At 42.7% G+C, this 22979-nt stretch overlaps 1 protein-coding gene across 18 annotated transcripts in view; it reads right to left on the minus strand.

Moving 5' to 3' along the window:
- The window catches only part of HHAT (hedgehog acyltransferase), a 310500-nt gene that overhangs the window by 142982 nt on the left and 144539 nt on the right, over nt 1-22979 (minus strand). The gene's annotated exons all lie outside the window — the stretch shown is intronic.

Below are 22979 nucleotides of genomic sequence, written 5' to 3' on the forward strand. Positions count from 1 at the left end.
TAGATTTAACAAATCTCCCAGATGATTCTGATGCAGAACCACTGCTCTAGGATAGCAAAAGTGTTTCAGCCAGTCTAAGCTCTCTCTCTGAACTATAGGGTGGATTTCCCCACTTTTCCAATAGGTTAGTCTTTTTATAACACTAGTTGTCTCAGATGTTCATTTACTCAAAAATAAATAAAATGTTTTAAAAGCACAAAACCACACTGGCCAAAGGGCTGAAGAGGGGTGAGGAAGGGTCAGCTCTCATTTTCCATACACCTCCCAGCCGTAGTCCCTAGAGCTTTTCACCAGAGTGACCCTGTCCATATCTGGGTCTGCCCTAGCAGGGTCGGGAGAAGAGCAGTGCTCCGTGCACTTGCTGGTGGGCCTGTCATTATGCTTGGGCCTCACACCAGGCATCCAGGGAGCCCTGAGCAGTGGTGGGCCCTGTCAGTCACAGCCTTTCCCTGACACCACCAAACTGGCTCAGTCCATATGAATGGCACTGCCTCGGTTTCCCTAGTATGCACGCTTGTTCCCCCTCAACCTCCAACCACTTAGCCAGTGTCCTTCTCTCACCTATGAGTCTGGCTGTGAGTAAAAATACTGGGTGGCTGGAATCATGATGCTGCTGCCCGCCAGGCAAAATCGCTACTCCTAACACATCCATGGTGGTGGTTGTGTCCCACCCATCCGACTGGCTTCCCAGGTTAGCGATGTGCCTGTAATTCTGTCCCTACAGACAATGAGCAACAGACACAGAAATTCACCCTGGAGTGGACTCTGACTGTCCAGGCCCTGACTGTCCTTAACTCCCAGCTCCATCCCTGGCCCTGGCCCTCAAACATCCTGGCATGCCGGGCACCTCACGCCACCTTATATACATCAGGTGATCACTGAGGTATCTCATTTACTATCTCACTTACCTGAAACAGTTATTTAATTCAGGGAAAATCGAATTCAAGATACATAAATTCCATTTAATCATAAGTCTTTGGAATAAAGTTCCAAAAGGTGAAGGAAGTAAAGCTCAGAGGCTAAGTAACTTGCACAGAGCTCACAACTAGCAGAGGACAAAGCTGGGTGTCAAATTCAGCCCTAAAAGTCATGAATTACTTGCTCTTCCCACTAAACACATGGACTGTCAATGCCTCTCATTATTACTAATTGAAAATGGCTGCTCCTTTTAAAGAGCGATCCCTTTCCATTTCCACCTGATTTCTGCTTCTTCCAGCGTGGCCACCCTGCCCCAACCAAGCTCACTTGCTCAGCTCCCCTGAGCACACCTGCTCTGCAGGCACCATCTACCTCCTTGGGTCTTAGAGTAAGCCAGGCTCTGGAAGTTATGTAACTTCTCTAGGCTTCAGCTTCCCCATTGGGAAGATGGGGATGCTCTCTTCAGAGGGGGTTATGAGAATTAGGTGATATAATATGGATAGAAGGCTTATCTTAATATAGATACAAAGAAGAGGGTAGTACAACTGGAAAGCCGAGGGACAGGGACAGATCTCAGGAAACAGGCAGGAGAGCAGGAAGACCAATTGCTCCACGGAGCCTCATGGAGAGCCTTGAAGCTGAATGTGAAAGAGGGCTGGGAGCACAGGGGAGTGCGACCTGGCTGCTGGCCAGGGAAGACTTCATCCTGCCTGCCCTGGTCCTGACTGGCATCTCACTAAGATGCACAGCAGTGCATGGCTAGCTTCACCTGTAGCTATGATGTCTCCTAAAATTTAGGGTCTAACTGTACAGAAGTGAGCAATTGTGACAGATGCTGTGTTTCAGACCTTCTCTTCTCATGCACGTGTGATTGGTTGTGGATGGAATTTGGGGCTGGGACAAGCAGGGGGCTTTAAGCATCCTTGTGACAGGGAAGGTTATTGGGATGGAGAATAACAAAGAGTGGACAATCACTTGGAAACAAGTGGAATGGAGAAGGTCAAGGATGGGGATTAGCAAACGAAAATGTGACAGAAAAAATGTAAGGGGAGGGAAACAGAGCTTCCTCACAGGTATTCTCGTCTGACTCCTTTGCTGCATGAACTCATCTGTGCTGATGTTCACTCACTCATTGAAGAGGTATTTTGTAAGGGCCTTCTCTGTGCCAGGCACTGATCCAGCCCTGTGGATGCAGTGAGAGCAACACAACAAGCCCTCTCCTTCTCATGGAACTCACATTCTAGGTGGAAGAGACAAACAGCAAATAAGACTTTCATAAATAAGACAACATCAGAGAGCAGAGAACACACACAGGGTGACGGGACAGAGGGACAGGCCACACAGGGGCTCAGGGAAGGCCTCTCTGAAGAGGTGACATCTGGGTTGAGATCTGCAAGGTCAGAAAGGGCCAGCTATGCAAAGACCAGAGGAAGAGTGTTCCAGACAGCAGGACATCTGGAGAAAGGACGTAAGCTGGGAAGGAATGTCGCAGGTTGGAGGAGCAGAAAGAAGGCCAGCATTGCTGGAGTATGTGAGTGAGGGGAGACCAGGATAAGCTGAGGTTGGAGAGGGGCATAGGGACAGATCTAAAGAGCTGTGCATGATAAGGAGTTTGGGTTTTATTTTAACATTGATAGGAAGTACTAGAGAGCTTTCAACAGGGAAGCGGATTTGTTTCTTCATTTGTTCAAATTTCATTTGTTTAGGGGGTGGGGAGTCATATGCTTTATGTCCTGGAAACTGTCCTGAAGAGAATGGATGGTAAGAGAAGCAGGGCAGGGAGACCACTGAAAAGGCCATTGCAGTCCAGGTGAGAGACAATGGCGGCTCAGCACTGGATGGAAATACTAGAAATGAGAGAGGAGAGACAGGTATGGAATCACGCAGGATTTTGCAGGATTTTGCGGTAGAGTCAAAAGGACTTGCTGACAGATTCAGGTGGGGCGGGGCAAAAAGAGGAGAAAGAATAACCTTCAACATAGCTATGAGTGCCTGTTATCACTCAGTTTCAACCTGAGCAACCTGAAGGCTCCAGCCAGGCCTCGGGGTCTCACGGAAGCTGCAGTCACATCCGCTTGCTGACCCACATCCGGACTGAGGGAATGAGAATGGTCCGGACTGGCAATGGCTCACCTGCTGGGAGAGGCAGCCATGTAAATCATGGCAGTGGTTTCGTTTTTTGGTTTTTGGTTTGTTTTTTTTAAAGACTGGCACCTGAGCCAACATCTGTTGACAGTCTTTTCCTCCTTCTCCCCCTCCTCCTCCTCATCTTCCTCCTTCTTCTTCTCAAAGCCCCCAGTACATAGTTGTATATTCTGGTTGTAGGCCCCTCTGGTTGTGCTATGTGGAATGCCACCTCAACATGGCTTGATGAGCAGTGCCCTTTCTGCACTCAGGATCCAAACCAGCAAAACCCTGGGCCACCAAAGCAGAGCACGTGAACTTAACCACTCGGCCATGTGGCCAGCCCCCTAGTTTTTTTTTTTTTAATTAATTTATTGTGGTAAAATACACATAAAATTTACAGTTTTAACCTTTTTTTTGGTGAGGAAGATTGTCACTGAGGTAACATCTGTGCCAATCTTCCTCCATTTTTGTGTGTGGGTTGCCACCACAGCACGGCTTGACAAGCAGTATGTAGGTCTGCTCCCGGGGATCAAACCTGCAAATCCTGGGCTGTGGAAGTGGAGTATGCAAACTCAACCCCTACACCACTGGGCCAGCTCCCCATTTTAACCATTTTTAAGTGTACGGTTCAGTGGTATTATGTACATTGACATTCTTGTGCAACCATCACAACCTTCCACCTCTAGAACTTTGGCATCTTCCTCAAATGAAAATGGGCTTCCTCTTTACCATGGTAAAGCTGATCTGGGCTGCTATCAAAGGGCTCAGAGGTGCCCCTGCCCCCATAGGGCAGTGTTTTCAATTTCAAAACATAAGCAAACCAATGAAGTGTGGAAATATCTTCTCACTTAGCTTTCCTGTATAGATGTAAAAGGCTTAGGGAGCTAGAGTAGGAAGGGAACATGCTTTTTTAAATTTAGAAGTGTATGCCAGGCACTGTTGCTAGGTGCTCTGTGTATAATCTCTTTTAATCCTCACAACCACCCTGCAAAATAGGTCCCTATTTTATAAAGCCTCATGTCCTTATCCTCAGTCACAGAGCTAGTAAACTGCCGAGTCGGGATCTAGCTCAGAGAACAAAATGCCAAAGTCTGTGCTTCTTTCCTTCATGTAATCAGCCACTGACTCATTTAACAAATATTCACCAGGTGCCTACAATGTGCCCGTAGTGGGAATTCAGTAATGCACAGCATATAACCCCTGCTTCAAGGAGAGTAAAGCCCAGTAAAGAGATGGCAAGTATTACATAAAAACAATAATTTCAATACAGTGTGATCAATATCAAACATTCTCCCCCTTAATGGATTGCAAACTCCATGAGAGCAAGAACCAGAGCCAGCTGCCCTGCAGATTCGCAATAAACATCTGCTGAGTGAATCAACGTGTGAATGACGTGCTGCAATAAGGCACTGACGCCTCTGCCTGCTCTGGTGCTCACCACAGTCCACTGCAGGCAGAAGATGCTCAAAGCAGTTATTTAATACCTCCATTATTATATGTAAATACATAAAATAAATACCCACTGATAGAAATGGGGCTTCTTTTCCGAAACAAGATAGCTATCAAGCTACAGCACAATTTTTCCTATCACTTTTTAAGAAAATAATCTGTCATGGCCACCAGCCCACAGTAAGCCAGGATTTCCTTATGAGGAGACAGAAGAAACAGTGATCCTCTGCATATTATTCTTGATTCCTTCCAGAAATTAAAAATAGGAAATCTTTTCTGTGTGTCTGTGATATGAAAGTTTTTGTTGGATGAACATCAACTGATAGCAGCAAGGGAAAGTGGCTTACAGCTTGATATGTAAAAAGGAACTTTCGAACAAGCTGCAACTTCCTAACGTGGCAGTGAACTTCCCATCACGAGATGAGTTCCTGCATGGGTTAAAAGGGTGTTTAGAGAAGATTGAACCGTCAGATAGAAAACTGGAATGGATGCCCTTAAAAGTTCTGCCTAGCCTCAGGCTTCCGAGTCCCTCTTAGTCACTTTCAGGAAGCATCTCTAAATATGCATGCTTACTTCCACAGCAGCAGCTCTTGTCTGATAACCATCAGCAAATTAGTAGACTGTGCCTGGGCTAATGCTTCCGTCCCAGCCCTGATGGTTTATTTATTATGGTTCTGACTGCTGTTCTTGCTAGAGCCTCACAGCGCATCAAAACTAGGCTTGTGCCTGACAAAGTGGGGCTGCACATAGGTTTACTCATAGACCACAGAGACAAATATCCTTGAGTGTAGCCACCCCCTCTTTGACAGAGGAACAGTCAGGCCCACACAGTACACCCACAGCAGAATTTGGACCAGAATCCACAGTTGGGTCCAGGACTTGTTCTACTCTGCCAGGCTGCCTGCCTTTTGGGGTCTTGGTCCTTCCTCCCAGGCTGATCTCGGCTGTTTGGGAGCTAGGGGCAAAACGGCAGTGAACTGTGGCCAGAAGTTGTAAACGGCATACAACTAGCGAGGCATGGTTTAGAACCACAGCTGTTATGGCCGCTTAGCATGACACACGCAAGGCAGTATTGGTAAGAAGTACCTTCAGATCTCAACCCTTGCTTCTACTTCTACAACTTACAACCTTCACAGTTTTTCATCTCCAGACTTGTTTATGGCATTAGTGGGCTGCCAAAGTTTAGCTCTCATATTCCTGCCTGGGAAGTTTGAAAACAGACTTAAAGAGTTGGAGGTAAAAACCAAATCAAATCACTACAAGAATAAAGTTTATATCTAGACTCAAGAAGCCCTGATGGGTTCTGGCTGGGCTACCTAACTTAATTTCAGAGAGCAGAAAAGACCTTAAAGTTTATCTGCTCTAACCTCCTCACTTTACAGATTAGGAAATAGAGGATAAGGAAGATGAAATAATTTGAAACGTAACTACACAACTAGTGGCAAAGCTGAGGCTAACAGTCCAGGTCCCCCAGACCTCAGTTCTTTCTTCAAAGTGTCACAACACTGCCCTCCTCTCAGTCTCAATGTCTTATTTTCTAAGAATGCCGCAGACACAACACCTGGAATAGGCTCCCTGATGATATCATATAATAGCTGGTATCACGTCATACCATCTCCATCTCCATCTGTAACAGTCATGTGAATACAGAGTCTGTAGGATGCCATTCCCTCACTTCCTTACATTCCTTCCACAGTCTGGTCACAGCTGGATCTAACCTGCATATCAATTTGAGATTCAACCTGCTGACAGTCAAGAATAAAAAGTGATGCTGGAAAAAAATGAAAGTGAACTTAAGCCAGTGAGACCCCAGTTGACAGTCAAACTATATTTGGTGAGAAACCAAAGTCTGATGGGAAAGTAGAAAATGAAAATTGTAGGCCTAGGAGGACAAATTCTAAAGAGCAAACATGGTGAAAACAGTGCTGGGATTTCACATGGAACGCTCTTCACCGCATCAGATAAGCGGGGCTGCCAGCAGATTATTAGGGAGCAAACTCTGGGAAAACAGCCCAAAGGCCTGGAGATCTGGACATCTCACAGTGCTGGAGAAAGACAAGGAGAGAAGATGCCAGTGCCAGGCATAAATAGCTTGGAAGTGAAGAGCTTTCCTAAACTACAGTAGAAACCACGTCACACTAGACGTGGAATTGGAAATTCCAAGCTTGAGCTCCAGCTCTCCCACACGTATTTGACCATGAGCCAAGAAAAATCACCCCTCCATGTCTCAGTTTTCTTTACTGTAGCATGGAGACAGTGATGCCTACAGAGCAAAATGGAACAAATGGAATGTGTACAAGCACTTCATAAACATTCTATCAAACGTTCAAGATTATGTTCTCTCCCCAGACTTTATTAACTTCCTGAAGGCTCTTCTCCAAACTGCACTAATGCTGTATTCATTCACTTATCCAACAAAGACTTACTGAGCATCTTCAAGATGTTTGGCACTGCAATAGCTGCTTAGGATACAAGAGTGAACAAGAGAAGTAAGTTCCTACCATTGTGTAAATTCTTGAAACAAGTACTTTACCAGATACACAATTTGCAAGTATTTTCTCTCAGTCTGCAGCTTATCTTTTTATTTTCTTAAAAGTGTCTTCTGAAGCAGAAAAGTTTTAAATTTTTAAAAACCCAATATATCAATTTTTCTATGATGGATCATACTTTTGGTGCCCTAAGATATCTTTGCCTAACCCATGGTCTTAAAGATTTTTCTCCTATGTTTCCTTCCAAAAGTTTTAAGTTTAGCTCTTATATTTAAGTCTCTAGTCTATTTTAAGTTAACTTTTGTGCATGGTGTGAGGTAAGGGTCTAAGTTCATCTTGCTTTTCATTTTTTCATGTAAAAATGTCCACTGGACATATTTGCCAACGTGGAGGTCATTGGCAGCCTTGACAACTGCAGTCTCCTGAGTGGCAGAAATGGAAACCAGACCAGTGCCAAATGAAGAGTGAATGAGAAGGAGAGGAAGCAGAGACAGTGCGTATAAACAACTCTTATGACGAATTTGGTTCTGAAGGGGAGGAGGTAGGGTAGTAGCTGCAAAAAGATGAGACAAACAAGGTTGTTTTTGTTTATTTGGGGGGAAATCTTCCACTGTTACAGGTGATGGGTCAGAAGATGTTACCAAAGATGAGTACAGAAGTCAGCAGATTTGGTGGAGGGAAGAATTGTCACAGACTACGAGGCAAAGGCATCAGTTGAGAGAAAAACGGATAAGAGTTACAAGGTAGACGTTGCTGTTTTTGTTTGCTTGCTTGTTTGAAGGGAGACCTGACATCCTTCTGGGGACTTATGTCTCACCCATTGTGTGAAGTTCTAGTGGGACAGTCAATCCCCATCCCCTGCCTTCCTTAGGAGCATGAGAAAGGTACCCAGGCAAGCCAATGGGATTCTTGTTCTCAGGCGTAAATTTCGAGTGTAGAGATAGCAAGGAAGAAAGAAATAATTGAAGATGATTCACCCTAGAATTTGCACCAGGGTGTGACCATAACACTTTTCTGATGTGGCTATAATAAATTCTGTTAAAGAAGCAATTCTATGCTTCTTTATTCTGTTCTTGGATGCACAAGTCCTTGTCCACTGAAATAACAATAAATAAATAATGTTTCACTAGAGCTTCACATTTACAAAGCACTGTCACAAACATTTCTAACAAACTGTAAGGAAAGCAGGGCTCGAGTATTATGACCACTTGCCAGCTAAGGAAGCCAATGCAGGATGGCTGACAGGGCCTGGTCCATAGCACTTGGTACAGGCTCAATAAATATGTGAATGAATGAATGAATGAAGAGTAAATGATTTGCTCACAATTACGTAGCTAATAAGTGACTCAACTTCAACGAACTCAGGTCTCAGTAAAAATCCAGGGCTTTTAAAGTGACTTCTATATTACAAATCAAATGAGACATTCTTATCAGAAGATTGTGTTTGCAATTTCTGGACGAGGAGAGATTTTCTTTTCATTCTTAGGAAGAATGCACTGGCTTTGTGGACCTAAAATATAGTAATAGGGGATATTAATTGTTGGAGCAGGACAATGGAAGAGGGGTCCCCTCACATTAATAAATTAAAGCACCTACTAATGGGATGCACGTGGTTTTATAAAAAAGAAAAATCCAAACAAACAAACAAAAAAACCCAAGAACCAAAAAATCAAACACAGTGTCCAGCAGCTCACAGAGAAGATCTCGGATCAAGCAAGGCAGCACAATGGATACGCCCAATAATTCTTTGTGGCTATTCCATCCTTCTAAGCACTGTCCTAAACCTCAGGGGTGAAAGCCTGTAAACTACACTTCCTGGATTCCCTTTTCACCTGGTTTCTGATTAAGTTCTACCAATAAGAGACACTCTGGCAAGAACTGAAATGCAAACAAAAAGGAAAGCCATTTCTCCTCTGGGCAAAGAGGCAGGCCTGGGGCCAGGCTGAGGACATCAGTAGATAGCAGACATGGGTTTTGTCCCCTGATTCTGGAGTGGAGTCCTCTGAGACCCCACTAGGGTGCTACAGACAGCCAAGATCAGCAGTGGCAGCTTCCAAAAGCTTCCTAACCTTTACTCCACCAGCCCCTCCAGAGACTACGTGTGCTTCCAGTTCCCTGTATTTATTTCTTGCCACTCAAAATATGGACAGAGCGGTTTCTGTTTTCCTGACCAAACTCCAGTGCGGTAGAGAAAAATGGATAAGAGTTATATGGTAGACATTGCTGTTTTGTTTGCTTACTCGGTTTTTCTTTTTTTTTTTTGAGGAAGATTAGCCCTGAATTAACATCTGCTGCCAATACTCTTCTTTTTGCTGAGGAAGAATGGCCCTGAGCTCACATCCATGCCCATCTTCCTCTACTTTATATGTGGGATGCCTACCACAGCGTGGCTTGCCAAGCAGTGCCATGTCCACACCCTGGATCCGAACCAGCGAACCCCAGGCCGCCGAAGCAGGACGTGTGCACTTAACCACTGCACCACCGGGCTGGCCCCCAAAAGATTCTTTACCATAACTGGAATTCAAAAAGCAATGATCATTAGGGGCTGGCCCCGTGGCCGAGTGGTTAAGTTGGCGCGCTCCGCTGCAGGTGGCCCAGTGTTTCGTTGGTTCGAATCCTGGGTGCGGACATGACACTGCTCATCAAGCCACGCTGAGGCAGCGTCCCACATGCCACAACTAGAAGGACCCACAACAAAGAATATACAACTATGTACCGGGGGGCTTTGGGGAGAAAAAGGAAAAAATAAAATCTTTAAAGAAAAAAAAAAAAAGCAATGATCATTATATCTAAAAATGATACCTAGCAAATTTTAAAACATATTCACTATTAGATTCACTATTAGAGTCATATTCACTAAATTGTACCCTTTCCCTCCTCAGTTTTATTTTCATACCAATTACATATAGGAGCCCCAATAAGAATGCCCCTTCGGTATTTATTCCCTACTTGACTGTCTAAGATATCAGCAGAGTTCCAGAGTTTTAGAACAACGAAGCCCCCAGATCTTTGCAGCCCCTCCTACACTCACTGATTACTAGCAAAGTTTCTTAATCTCTCCTTGGACATCTCTTTCACCTAAATGGTGCCAACTAATAGAAATGAATATGAACTATTTTTCCTTCTATAACTTTCTACCAAATTCTCTTTATTGAAATTAAGAAAAAAATAATAAAGGAAGTTATGTAGCAACAATTTGTCAATGGGAGAATAACCCCCATCACAATCCAGCAGATACAGGCGGAGGGAAGGAAGAGCAGAGGCCCGAAGGATGCAGATAAGGATGAAGATCTGCAGGGCTGTATCCCGGTGCAAGACTTGAGGCTTGAAGCAGCATGACACAGATGGTTTCACCAGGACTAGACAGGACATACTGCACAAGGCTGATGAGTGCAGCAGAGCCAGCAAGGAAAAATCAAGAGACTGCAAGGCAGGGAGCTAGTACACACAAAAGCTCTTGGCTTTTCATAAACCACCATGCAAATCATATATCCGTTGAGGGGTTAACATCCAAACTATATAAAGAACTCATACAATTCAATAACAAGAAAATGAACCACTCAATCAAAAACTGGGCAGAGGATGTGAACGGGCATTTCTCCAAAGGAGATATACAGATGGCCAACAGGCACATAAAAGATGTTCAACCTCACTAATTATCAGGGCAATGCAAATCAACACTATAATTAGATATCACCTCCCACCCGTCAGAATGACTATTATTAGAAAGATGAGAAACAAGTATTGGAGAGGATATGGAGAAAAAGGAATGCTTATACACGCTGGTGGGAATGTAAATTAGGGCAGCCACTATGGAAAACAGTACGGAGATTTCTCAAAAAATTAAAAATAGAAATACCATAAGATCTAGCTACTCCACTTCTGGGTATTTATCCAAACACTAATTCAAAAAGATAGATGCACCCCTATGTTCACCGCAGCATTATTCACAATAGCTAAGACATAGAAGCAACCTAGGTGCCCATCAATGGATGAATGGATAAATAAGATGTGGTATACATACATACATATATATATATATATATATATACACACACACACACACAATGGAACACTACTCAGCGCCATAAACAAAAAAATGAAATCGTGCCATTTGTGACAACATGGATGGACCTTGGGGGTATTATGCTAAGAAAAATAAGTCAGACAAAGACAATTACTGTATGACTTCACTCATACATGGAAGATAAACAAACATGTTCTCCTTATCTATAGATAAGGAGAACAGCTTAGTGGTTACCAGAGGGGAAGGGGGTAGGGGGAGGGCGAAAGGGGTAAAGGGGCACATGTGTATGGTGACAGATGGAAACTAGACTTCTGGTGGTGAATACAATGCAGTCTATACAGAAGTCGAAATATAATGACGTACACCTGGAATTTATATAACATTATAAACAAATGTGACCTCAACAAAATAAAAAAATAAAATAAATCACCATGCAAACACTCATTTTTGTTTTTCATAGTTACAATACCAAAGCCAGGTCAGTGGGCCAAGCCTACAGAAACTTCATTAGTAGTCCTTTGTTCAGACAGCGTTCTGGAGAGAGAGGAAGTTATTTCATACAGCTAACTGATGCTGCTGCCTGGTCTATGGGGAACCTGGCCTTCAGGGATGTGTGCAGGTGTGAACTAAAGAGACCGTCCAAGTTCTCCAGCTCAGCAGTCCTCAACCTGCTTCACTCAAGCTGTCAGTGCTCCACATCCGCATTATAAAAATTAAGTCCCTCTCCTTTTAGATGTTACCAAAAATGAGACAGGCTTCAAAGGAAAAAGAGATCTTACTCCAAGAAACAGGAATGATATTGTAAATAGTCTCCAACATTTTAAAATTCATATATTTCAAGGAAAATTAAAAATTTACATTTAATAGAAACACTGAGAAAAAGTGGCATCATATGCAAATTATACCAAAAACCTTGCTCTTCTGAACATAAATCCATTTAAGAGAATAAAGAATTTCATTTCTTCCTCTCTTCAATAAATACATTTCTAGCCCCTACCTTGGACCAGATACTGTCAGGTTCTGGGAATGGTCTCTGTGTGCAGCAGTTTACAGCTTAGGGAGAGAACCGATACAAAAAAGACCTGCGGCTGCAGGGCTGACAAGCAGTATGAGCAATTTAAAGTGCAAACAGTAAACACCAAACAGGAGGCTTCTTGGAAAACAGCTGCTTTCCAATTAATTGGTAGCACTCACTTTATCCCAAGAAACGACTCCATTTTGAAACTCCCGCAGTTTGAAGTTAAAAGCCAGTAGCTATCTGTTTTTACTTAGTGTTGTGCTTTCTACTCATCTCTTAACCCTTTAACTGGAAGCCTCTAGCCTACTTAGACTCTATTAACTCTTCAAAGATAATTTGTTCTTTTTCAGTTACACTAGTAAAAAAAACCCCACAAAATATCACCTAGGAAAACTAAAACAGATTTGTTTTTCACAGCAGGGTCTATCAAATTATATTAAAAGTCATGTCTGTGATTTTTCTGTAAGATTCCTTTAAGTAGGGCACACCTTTATGTATCTAAAACCCATCTTCACAAAATATAAAAGTTTAATTGTCCCCTCTTTATCTACAGGTAGAATTTCCTACAAGCTCATTACTCAGACCACACTCACTATTCAATAAGCAACAGAACAAAAGGCAGAAGGTACAACTAATATCACAAGCCCAGGTATTATATTCTACAAGAAACTTGAATCAAGCCCACAGTCATGCATAATATATGTCCCCAGATTTAAAGTGAGATCCACAAACAGTAGATATACTTGGCAGATGACCAGATAGGATGAGGCAGGATTTGAAAGCATACCACCTGAGGGGCTAAAACAGGGAACCAAATAAGTTTAATATGGACAACTAATGGATCAGAAAACACGAGGGCATGATTGCGTCTTCAGGTGGATTTAGTGCAGTTTTGACTATAGCCAAATGGGGTGCCTTGGTAAGTTTCCTGTCACTAGATCAGATTCCCTTGGTAACTTCCATCCATCCATCCACCCATCCATCCATTCATGCATCCAGCATTTATGAGCACCAGTTGGTAAACAGTGAGTATGTAGAAATGACCAAGATATTCCCTCTTTCACACAGGTAAGGGGAATGAGAAAAGACCTACAAGTAAACGGGCTATTACTGTATTGTGTGATAAATCGTAAGAGAGAAGGAAGAACTGGAACTGTGGGAGCCTATAAGATGAAGAGAGTGACATCTGGGTAGGCTGCTCAGAGTAAAGGAGCCTTGACCTGAGCTGAGCTTTGCAGGCTGAAGAAGAGTTAGTCAGAGGATGTAGTAGGTGAACATAGAGGATGTAGGTAGATGAGTGTAAGAGTGTGAGACTGTGTGTGTGATGACATTCCAGACAAAGGAAGCAGCTTATAAGAAGTAGAGACAAAAGGAAATGCATTCCATTAGCTGAATGGTGTGGGGAAGGTATCTGCAAATAGTTTGGTATGACTGAAGCAAGAGTACAGGGGCAGAGGCAAATTGAGAGCAAAATATAGATAATCATAATAATAGTGAATGTTTATTGGGTATTTAGTATGTGCTAGGACTCATTTAATCCTCACAACAACCCTGTCAGGACTCTATTAATTATCGTCTCCATTTTGCAGTTGAGGCAGCTGAAGCCCAGAGGTGTAAATAACCTGCCTAAGGATTCTCAGCTGGCAAGTGGGGGAGGCACCATCCCAAACCAGGAGGTGCGGCTCCAGAGCCCACAGTGGTGAGCTCTGCCTTCACACAGCCTTCCTGAACATGCTCCTACATCAACAGGAGTTTGAGGGCACTAGGGAGCCATTAAACAATTTTTAGCACAGGAATGACTGGATAGAGATTTGCCTTCTCAAAAGATCCCATCTGGCTTCAGTGAAGGGATGGAGGAGGAGGGGGCAAGAGGGAGGTGGGGAGGCCATTTCTGAGAGATAGTGGTGGTCCTGCTGAGATGGGCATGAGGGGCCTGAACCAGGCTTGATCCAGTGTGGACTAAGGTCACGAGGACTTAACGGCACATAAAGAAATCACTACCCTCCTCATTTCTTCCCACTTTCAATCAAGGACTATATTTATCCTCATAAAAATGGTGTCTTTGGGCAGGTTACGTGAGATGGCTGCACAATGAAGATGCTTAAACGCATTTTGGCTGTTTTCAACTTTTTCTATCTGGAAACTTTTTTTTTTTTTTTGCCTAGTGAGCCTTACAATGTGTTATTTTTGTCTTCTGGTGTGAAAAAAATAGTTTTGTAATTTCATATTTTAAGTATTTTCCTAGATTGAAAGTAAAAATCTCTACTATGGAACATTTTTCTTAGTTGATAAAAATCTTCACAATCTTCCCCTATTACTGTGTCTACACTTGACAAAAATTAAGACATGACACCCAGGATAAATGCCACAGACCTCAATTTAAATTTCTAGTATAATACCACCATTAGGTCAGAGGGTCCTTGTTTCACTCCCTTTGTGAGAACATTAGTTTTGACTAATAGTCTCATTAAGGGTTTTTGCCTGAGGACACACGGAGATGTCAAACCTGAGAAGTTTTCTGAGGTGTTTGATTTGGTCTGAATACCACCTCTTGGGTGAATATGAAAATTTTTAGGTTTGGTATTTCCACCTCAGTTTTCATGTCCAGAGGGCTCTCCCCTACAAGATTCTCCTGGGAACCAAGTCTATGTAAGAGTGTTTCAACTCCAAATGGAGACATCCAAGAACTCAGTAAAGACATGTCTCCACTCATTTCAAATTGTCATTATTTCTGGGAGAGTACCTGCTGGTGGCTGAAATTTCTCTGAGATGCTCAGAGTTACCTTTTGTTTCTTTAGAACGTGTTGAATGACAGAGCTTTCGCCTGACTTAGCAAGTCTCTGTTTCTCTCCTCTTCTAAACCATTACTTGGTCCACCACTCCATTCAGGCCCAATGTAATTTGAAGGCCTTGTGGCCTATGAGCCTGGAGTCCAGTCCTCTTTATCAGACATCAGAGAGCAAAGCTCAGATGCCAAACCTGGGCTGATGCAGGGGCCATAGAACTGGTTACCAGATCTCAAAACAGCGTGTTGCAGAGACGTAGCAGACTTCTGTAGAGTTACTACTCTTACTAAAATGGGATCATAAGATTCTTTGCTTCCTTCTAGATCTCAGTGGTTAGCAGAGGCTCTACGTTAGGACATGGAAAAATCTTTAAGGACTGTGCCCCCTACAGATAAGCCCACTCAGCTGATTTGAAATAACAGTGAGTGATGTAATGCCCTTCCCAAGGGAATGGCACCATAAACCACTGGGGACAAAGACTTGGAAATGACACGGGATGAGCATCTAGAATTTTCTTCCGAGCCCCTCTTTAACAAAAGGCATACATTCAAGAGGTGTTATGGTTAATATGATCATGGGCAGTTTTCCTGGATTTCCAGATAATCAGCATGTAAGAAGCCTGACCTACAATCTCAGCTTTACAAGCTCCAAATAAATCGAAACTCTGGAGTTGACAGCTACCAAGACTCCAGTGAATGCCAGTTACCATGGAGTAGAAAAAGAACATTACAAAAAGAGGCCCTGGTCAAGAGGAACTGACAAAATACTTGGGGGAGGCTGAAAACAGACAAAATAATGATATGGGCACAATTACAAACACCAGCAGTCAAGGAGCACAAAATAAGATCCTCAAATCAGGCCTGCTTGTCTCTCAGGAAGGCTTTAATGGGTGTTTACTCAACATTTACGTATTTAATTATGTAGACTAATTATGCAGTTAAATTGACAGGGTCACAGAGTGCCTTTTCAGTCACTCCTAAAGAATCCCAGTTTAGCATTCACCCCGGTTTACGTTCTCCTCCTCTTCCGCTCTCTTCCCTCTGCTTGGCTAATCTCCCCACTTCCCACCCTTAGCTCCTCAGGGCCAGCATAACACTATTTACCCACAATAACACAACCTCTGTAAAACTGACACATCTTAAAGAAATAACTTAAACTGCATTCAAATTCAGTTGCACCTGAAATGAATAATATCAACATAATGACTTTTTTATCAAGGAGATTGAATCTTGAATGAACAAGCACCAGTGGAAAACGAGTTACTTAGGACTTTTCAATGGACAGAATTTATTGTAAACCATTCAGGAAAGCACTGCTTCTGCTGTCCCCCTTTTAGTGTGGAAATTTCCTTTTTCTCTTACACCAAACTTGATAATGGGACTCCTCCAGGACCCTATTTTGGTTCCTTTGCTGTCTGTGAATGTTTTACCTCTTATTTCATTATCCATTGAACAAATAATAATTGAACACCTACTGAGTGCCAGGCTTTGTTTTAACTCTTGGAAAACATCAGTCAACAAAACAGACAAACGTGGAGCTTCTGTTCCAACAGGGAGAGAAACAATACACATGACACAATACACATGACAGGTAAATAGACCATACACTGTCTTAGCAGATGCTAAGTACTGGAACAAAAAGAAAAAGTAGAGCAGACTAAGGGAGATGGGGGCAGGGGTAGCAATTTTAAACAGAATGGTTAGGTTAAGCCTCATTTTGAAGGTGGCATCTGATTGAAAGAGATGAGGGAATTTTTGATACAGATATGCGGTGGAAGGGCATCCACCCAGAAGAAAGGAAGGACAGGTGTCCCTTGTGTATTACGAATTACTGTGCTGATCCATCAAGTTCTCCAGCAACTCTGGACCTCTCTTCCAAGCTGTTCACTATCCATTCACTATCCATCCCTCGCATCTCATCACAATGAAACACACATGTCCTTCCTGGTTGTCAAAACAAATGTGGAAGAGGAGGGTGTTCTTTGGTGACCAGCATGAACCTCCCTTCAAACACTCCTGATCCTTGTCTTTCAACTGGGTACCCCGAAGTCCAGTAAAGAATTCAAATAGATGTTGTGTGACTCTGCAGGAAACTCCGATTATTCTCTTCCATTGCTAGAAGGCTCTCTTGGTTGCTTTTCATTATTTTTAAGTATTAACTAATTCTCGGCAGAGCTCCCACTCCTCACAGTTCTGTAACTCTGTTCTCATCCTTGGTTCTGAGCCCCTCCCTCTGCCCACAGACCTGCTGCTTTGCCATGTGAGTTGACTTCTCTAGCTATTCCCCAGCCACACAGATGCATGGCATGGCAGCCCCCATTCTCTTCTGTCTTCTCCCACCCTCCGCCCCTCTCCACCAGGATCTGGACTTCATAGGAGTAAAACCTGAAAAATCACACCATATGTATGAAGAATAGTCAATGAAAACAGTTTCAAATAATTATATGGCTTTAGGTTGTGAGAGACTGGGGACTTCATTATCCCTCCTTTCACATTCTTCAGAGGCAGATTTTTCACTCTTTGTTGAAGAGAGCTGAAGAGGCTTTCAAAGTCATAGTATAATCAGCAAATCAAGCTTTCCTTTAGGCTAGCAGCCTGTGCAGGATTTAATGACTTGGGGGAGGGGACACTTGCCTGCCTGTCACTGAAGCCAAAAAGAAGAGATCTAAGAGGCTTGACCTTAGATGACAGTGATTCCTGAGCTGAATGCTCTTGACTCTTGAGTTTGCAGAAGCCCTTAACGTTCTAAGTACACAAACGACTATGATTAGATATGAAGTGTAAATACTGGGGCCAAATCCTCTATAATTAACAACCTCAGAAGTTGGCATGATGTATAGGGAACACTGTTCTCTCCCCACACGGAAGGTCTGTGTGTGGTCCCTGACTGTCCAGTCAAATGGACACACACTCAATCCGGCCTACCCTTGGCTAGCAGATAAGGACACAGGGCTGCAGACAGTCAGAATACTTAGAAGAGCACCCAGTCTCTAGATAAAATCTCTAATTATTAATAATGTGATTAGCACTTTCAGCATGTCCAGAACTATCCTTCAAAATGAGTGAAGAAGAAATGAGAAGCTGATTGGAGTGGCTTCATTATGGGTAAGCATTAATTTAATGTAGTCTTAGGACGAATTCAGAAAAATGCCCTTTAACAGGCTGTTATAGAAATTTATTTCCCTTATTATGAGAATTCTTTGTGTCTACACATCTCTATGTTACAGCTAGCAAATGTATTAATTAACATCCTGATTACACTTCTTTCATTAGGAATAATTTGGAGGGATAAGAAATTCTTAAAGAAGATAACCGATGCAAAGTGCCTATTTTGCCCGACACAAGAGCAGAATCTTAGGGCTGATGGGTTAGGACAAATATGTGAGAAGACTTAATTCAAGCACATAAAATTCCTACCTCAGTTCTCAGAATTAGAGAATTTTAAAGCTGAAGAGGATCTTAACGATCGTAATTCTATTCCCTCTTTTAGCATTAAAGGAAACTGAGGCCCAATACTACAGCTTATCAGATGCCCTCTGAAAACAGGAAAACACAGGGCATGTAGTCTGAGATCCCATGGTCGAAGTGGCCCCAGAACCTGAGGAGTTGCTAGTGGAAGAGGTCCACATGTCAGCTCTGCTGGGAGTATCCAAGGAGGGATGAAATGGGCCTCACCCTTGTCTCATCTGTGAAGACAAGGATGGGACCACAGGTCTGACTAGAGGCAGACTGGTGAACAAGTCTGTGGAGCCTGACCCTGAGTCTACAGAGAGAAGGACCTGCCTCAGAGTGGTGGGGATCTGGGACTCTGACTGTGCGATGTGTCCTAGAGGGAAGAGTTGCTGTGTTAAAAAGTCACACACACGTGTGTTCTTCACTCTCACTCCCGTCTAGGTCCTGGGACCACTCCTGCAAGGGAGGAGGTCTGGCCTCTTTGTTCTTTCTTCTTCCTCATTCATATTTTCATGTACTCTCGTCTCTCTCTTGTTCTTCTGGTAGCCACTTGACATGAGGCAAGATACTGAGGTTCAAGTTTGGGCTTAATGAGAAACAAAGTGATCCCCAAAACCTCCTCTTAATGCTACTCTGCACACAGCCAGCCATGACCCTGAACTTATTTACAGACACTTCAGGGACCACAGTGGAGAGACAAGCAGTTGGCAGGGCAGGGTTTGCACATAGGTATCTTTCCCAAATACCATTTGAGTATGTCCAAGTCAGGTTGACGGGGCTCCCATTGGCTAAGACTGGGACAATGTGAGCACTAAAAAATTATGTAATGAATTATAAATTTCTGAAAAATAGGAAGTGGTGCAGCCATACAGATAATGAACAGATAGACAAACAAATGGGGGAGAGGCTGTTGTTTACAAGAGAATGCCAAGAGCCAACTGGTAAGTGCCAAAGTTGGAAAATCATCATTTTGAAACCATTATAATAAAGACTGGTTCAGGCAAGGATCATCCATATGCTAAATCTAGGGGAAAATTTTGACAAAGAGCAGGATATTTGTATGGTTCTAAAGTGGCTCCCATAGAACGCTTATTAGTTGTAATGCAAATGAATGTAGTAACCACACAGTCAGATTACAAAGAAGGGTATTCAATATACTCTTCCAGGATGATGAAAATTAACATCACCAATGAGAACAGTTGGACCTGGTGTGCCTCCAAATGTGATTCCCTAAAAAGGACACATTTCTTACGTAGTATTCCTACTCAGAATGCATAATCTAAATCTAATAATGAGAGAACATCAGACAAACTCAAAATAGAGAATGTTCTATTAAATAAGAGAGAACCATATTCTTCAATGTCATAAAAGACAGAGAAAGGCTGTGGAAATGTTCCAGATTAGAGGAACCCCTACAACTCCATGGCAGTCTAGCACTTTCCCACTCTCTCCTCTGGAAGAATTCAGGCCTAGGGTTAATAACAGGGTTTACCATTCCTTATATGAATAATGCACAGGTGGAAAATCAGAAGTTTCTTTAAAATTCACAGACCTCTTCCATAACTTAGCCCATGCTGAGGCTCACAAAAACAAATAAAATTAGCCCTCTCCTGGCAGATGCGCCTGCCAATCAGCCACAATCCCATTTTGCCTCTGGGCTTTGCTTCTTAACTAATATTTTTTTCTGAATTGTGAACTCACAGCTTTCTGAACACAGCTTTTGCTTTGTGACAAAAATGGATTTATCCTTACAATATAGAAATAGATTTATATTCTAGAAATGGATTTATACCTGTATCATTCTGCTTTGGCTGGTGTGTCTCTAATCCCATTTCCAACTCAACTTTCAAAATGCAATATATTTAAAGATACACAGTACATATAATAAAAATAACTTCCTTCATTGAGCTGGCCACAGCCAACTTTAATCTGTGGTTCTAGTTCATTAAGAAATTAAAAATACACCAGATAATATCAATTCTTCTACTTTGTATTATAGACATTATTTATCTAGATCATGGTTATTAAACATAAACAGAAATTGATCTTTTCTTCACACCACTTCTCCTTGCCCCCAACACACACAGTCAAGCACACACATAGCCTAAAGCTGAAGGGAACTTGATTTCCCTTAGAAATCAAGACAACCTCTCTGCTGCCCTAGGATGAGAACATATCAGGAGCCCCACTTCACAGATGAGGCCATCATGGTCCAGAGGTCCAAGAGCTGACTTAAGTTCACACAGCTAGGGAACAATTACATGGGGTTAGGATCCTCCAGCAGCTCAGAGAAGCATTCTCTCTACTGTTCTAAACAAATGTGGAACATCACTAAATTACGGAATTTTTATGGTCTAGCTTTCTAGCTCATCTTGAGAATCACTAATATGGTTTGATTCATTACATTTAATTTCCCACCATTTGAATAGTCCCAATGCTCGCCTCATCGCAGTAGAAATAAAGATTTGTGGATTTTGTGCCAAAACAGTAGAAAGATTCACAGTGACCAAGTGCCACTAAAACTGAAGACAGTGCAACAGTTGTGCTTTAGTTAAATTTACTGATGGTAAATCCACAAGAGGTGTATTCATGTCAGACAACATGGATAAAAAATAACCCTCCCCATGGCCCCAGTGTCTCTAAGCACAAAAGAGTGTACGGGGTGGCTTCTCAACTCAAATCCCTTCCGTATCTCCCTATCTGTGATGGTTAATTTTATGTCAACTTGGCTGGGCAAAGGGACGCCCAGGTTGCTGGTAAAACATTATTTATATGGTAGAGTATCTTTGGAAAATAACCTGCGGCTTTGAATCCAAGATGGAAGCTGAGATCTGCTTGGGTGCATGAGGAAATGAGAAGAGAGTGATGAAAAGCTACTGTCATGAACATATTACACCTTTTAAGTAGTGAGAAATTCATTTAATAAATCGATTGAAGCCTGAAATCTAATTAAATCTAAAAGAGGTAGCAACTTGAAATGCTAATAAACTCACGCCTAAATTGTACACACAGAAGCTCTGCCATGCATGCCTTTAATAATGCATCACCTAAAGAATTTTCTGTATTCATTAAAGCAGTGCAGCAACGTGACATGAATTATTTCTACACTCTACTGTGGATACAAATATCTTCATGCAGGCAATCTATCTAGCCACGTTCTCCTTCCCAGTCAAGGTGAACGAGATGTGGTTCTCAAGGGCTGTGAACACGGTTGTAAAAAGGAAAGTCAAAACCTAGTAAGGAAACACACGTACCTTTTATTCAGAAAAACAGTGAGTATTTTTCTATCTAATTACTGGCACCCTATATTTAAAATAATTTGAAAATGCAAGACTAATAATGCAGAAGGCCAAATTGCTTTAAAGACACTAAAGCTTCAATTAGTTCCATTTCAAGCTGGAGCACATCTTCAGACAGGCAGCGGGAGCATTAAGTACTGCAATCCTGGGTTCCACTCTCTTTTAGATGCTGCAAACAAGCAGCCAAGTTCCAGGAGCTGTGCTCCATTTGTGAAGTGGGAGCGGTTTAGGGGCAAAGGAGGTGCTGGAAAGTTCATTTAAGTTGTGAGCAAATGACTACATCAAGGCTTGGATCTGGATGATGGCAACACCCCCTGAACTGGCTTACTGCTTCTACCCTTGACCCTAAAGACTAGTCTCAAAACAGTACGGGGTGGCTTCTCAACTCAAATCCCTTCCGTATCTCCCTGTCTGTGATGGTTAATTTTATGTCAACTTGGCTGGGCAAAGGGACGCCCAGGTTGCTGGTAAAACATTATTTCTGGGTGTGTCTGGGTGAGGGTGTTTCCAGAAGAGATTAGCATTTGAATCAGTAAACTGAGGAAAGAAGATCCGCCCTCACCAATGAGAGTGGGCATCATCCAATCCTTCTCCTGCCCTCGGACATAGGAGCTCCTAGTTCTCAGGCCTTTGGACTCAGACCAGGACTTACACCATCAGCCCCTGGATTCTCGGGCCTTTGGACTGGGACTTACACCATCAGCTCCCCTGGTTCTCAGGCCTTCAGACTCAGACCGAATTAGACCACTGGCTTTCCTGGGTCTCCAGCTTGCAGAGAGCAGATCGTGGGACTTCTCGGTCTCCATAATCACATGAGCCAATTCCTATAAAAAAATCTCCATATATATACATACACATACACACACGCATATATATACACACACCTACACACACATATATGTGTGTGTGTATATTACGCATATTTTATTGGTTCTGTTTCTCTGGAGAACCCTAATAAACCATCTAATTCAGATAAAAAACAAAGAATGCACGTGGCTTACAAAGCCCTACCTGACCTACCATCCCTCCTACCCTCTCCTCCAGTCACTCCACACTCCACTGCAGCCACACTGGCCTCCTTGCTATTCCTTGAGCACTTCAGGCACACTTCTGGCCCAGGGCCTTTGCACTGGCTGCACCCTTTTCCTGGAACATTTCTCCAGATACCCATGTGACTCACATCCTCTCTTCCAAGTCTTCACCAAATGTCACCTTCTCAATGAGGCCTACCCTGATCACTCCATTTATAATCAGTCTTTGTTATTTGCTGATTCTGTGTTTGTGAATTTGCCTACTCACTAAAATTTATTTGTAACCCGAAAATCAATACTTGACGCACTTTTATAGTCATTCATAGACAAGCTGAGAAGCAAAAACTGTGAACCCCCCAACGCCTGTGTGCCCAGCTGACGTG

Source organism: Equus caballus, chromosome 5 (genome assembly GCF_041296265.1).
Source record: "Equus caballus isolate H_3958 breed thoroughbred chromosome 5, TB-T2T, whole genome shotgun sequence".
Classification (NCBI taxonomy): Eukaryota; Metazoa; Chordata; class Mammalia; order Perissodactyla; family Equidae; genus Equus; species Equus caballus.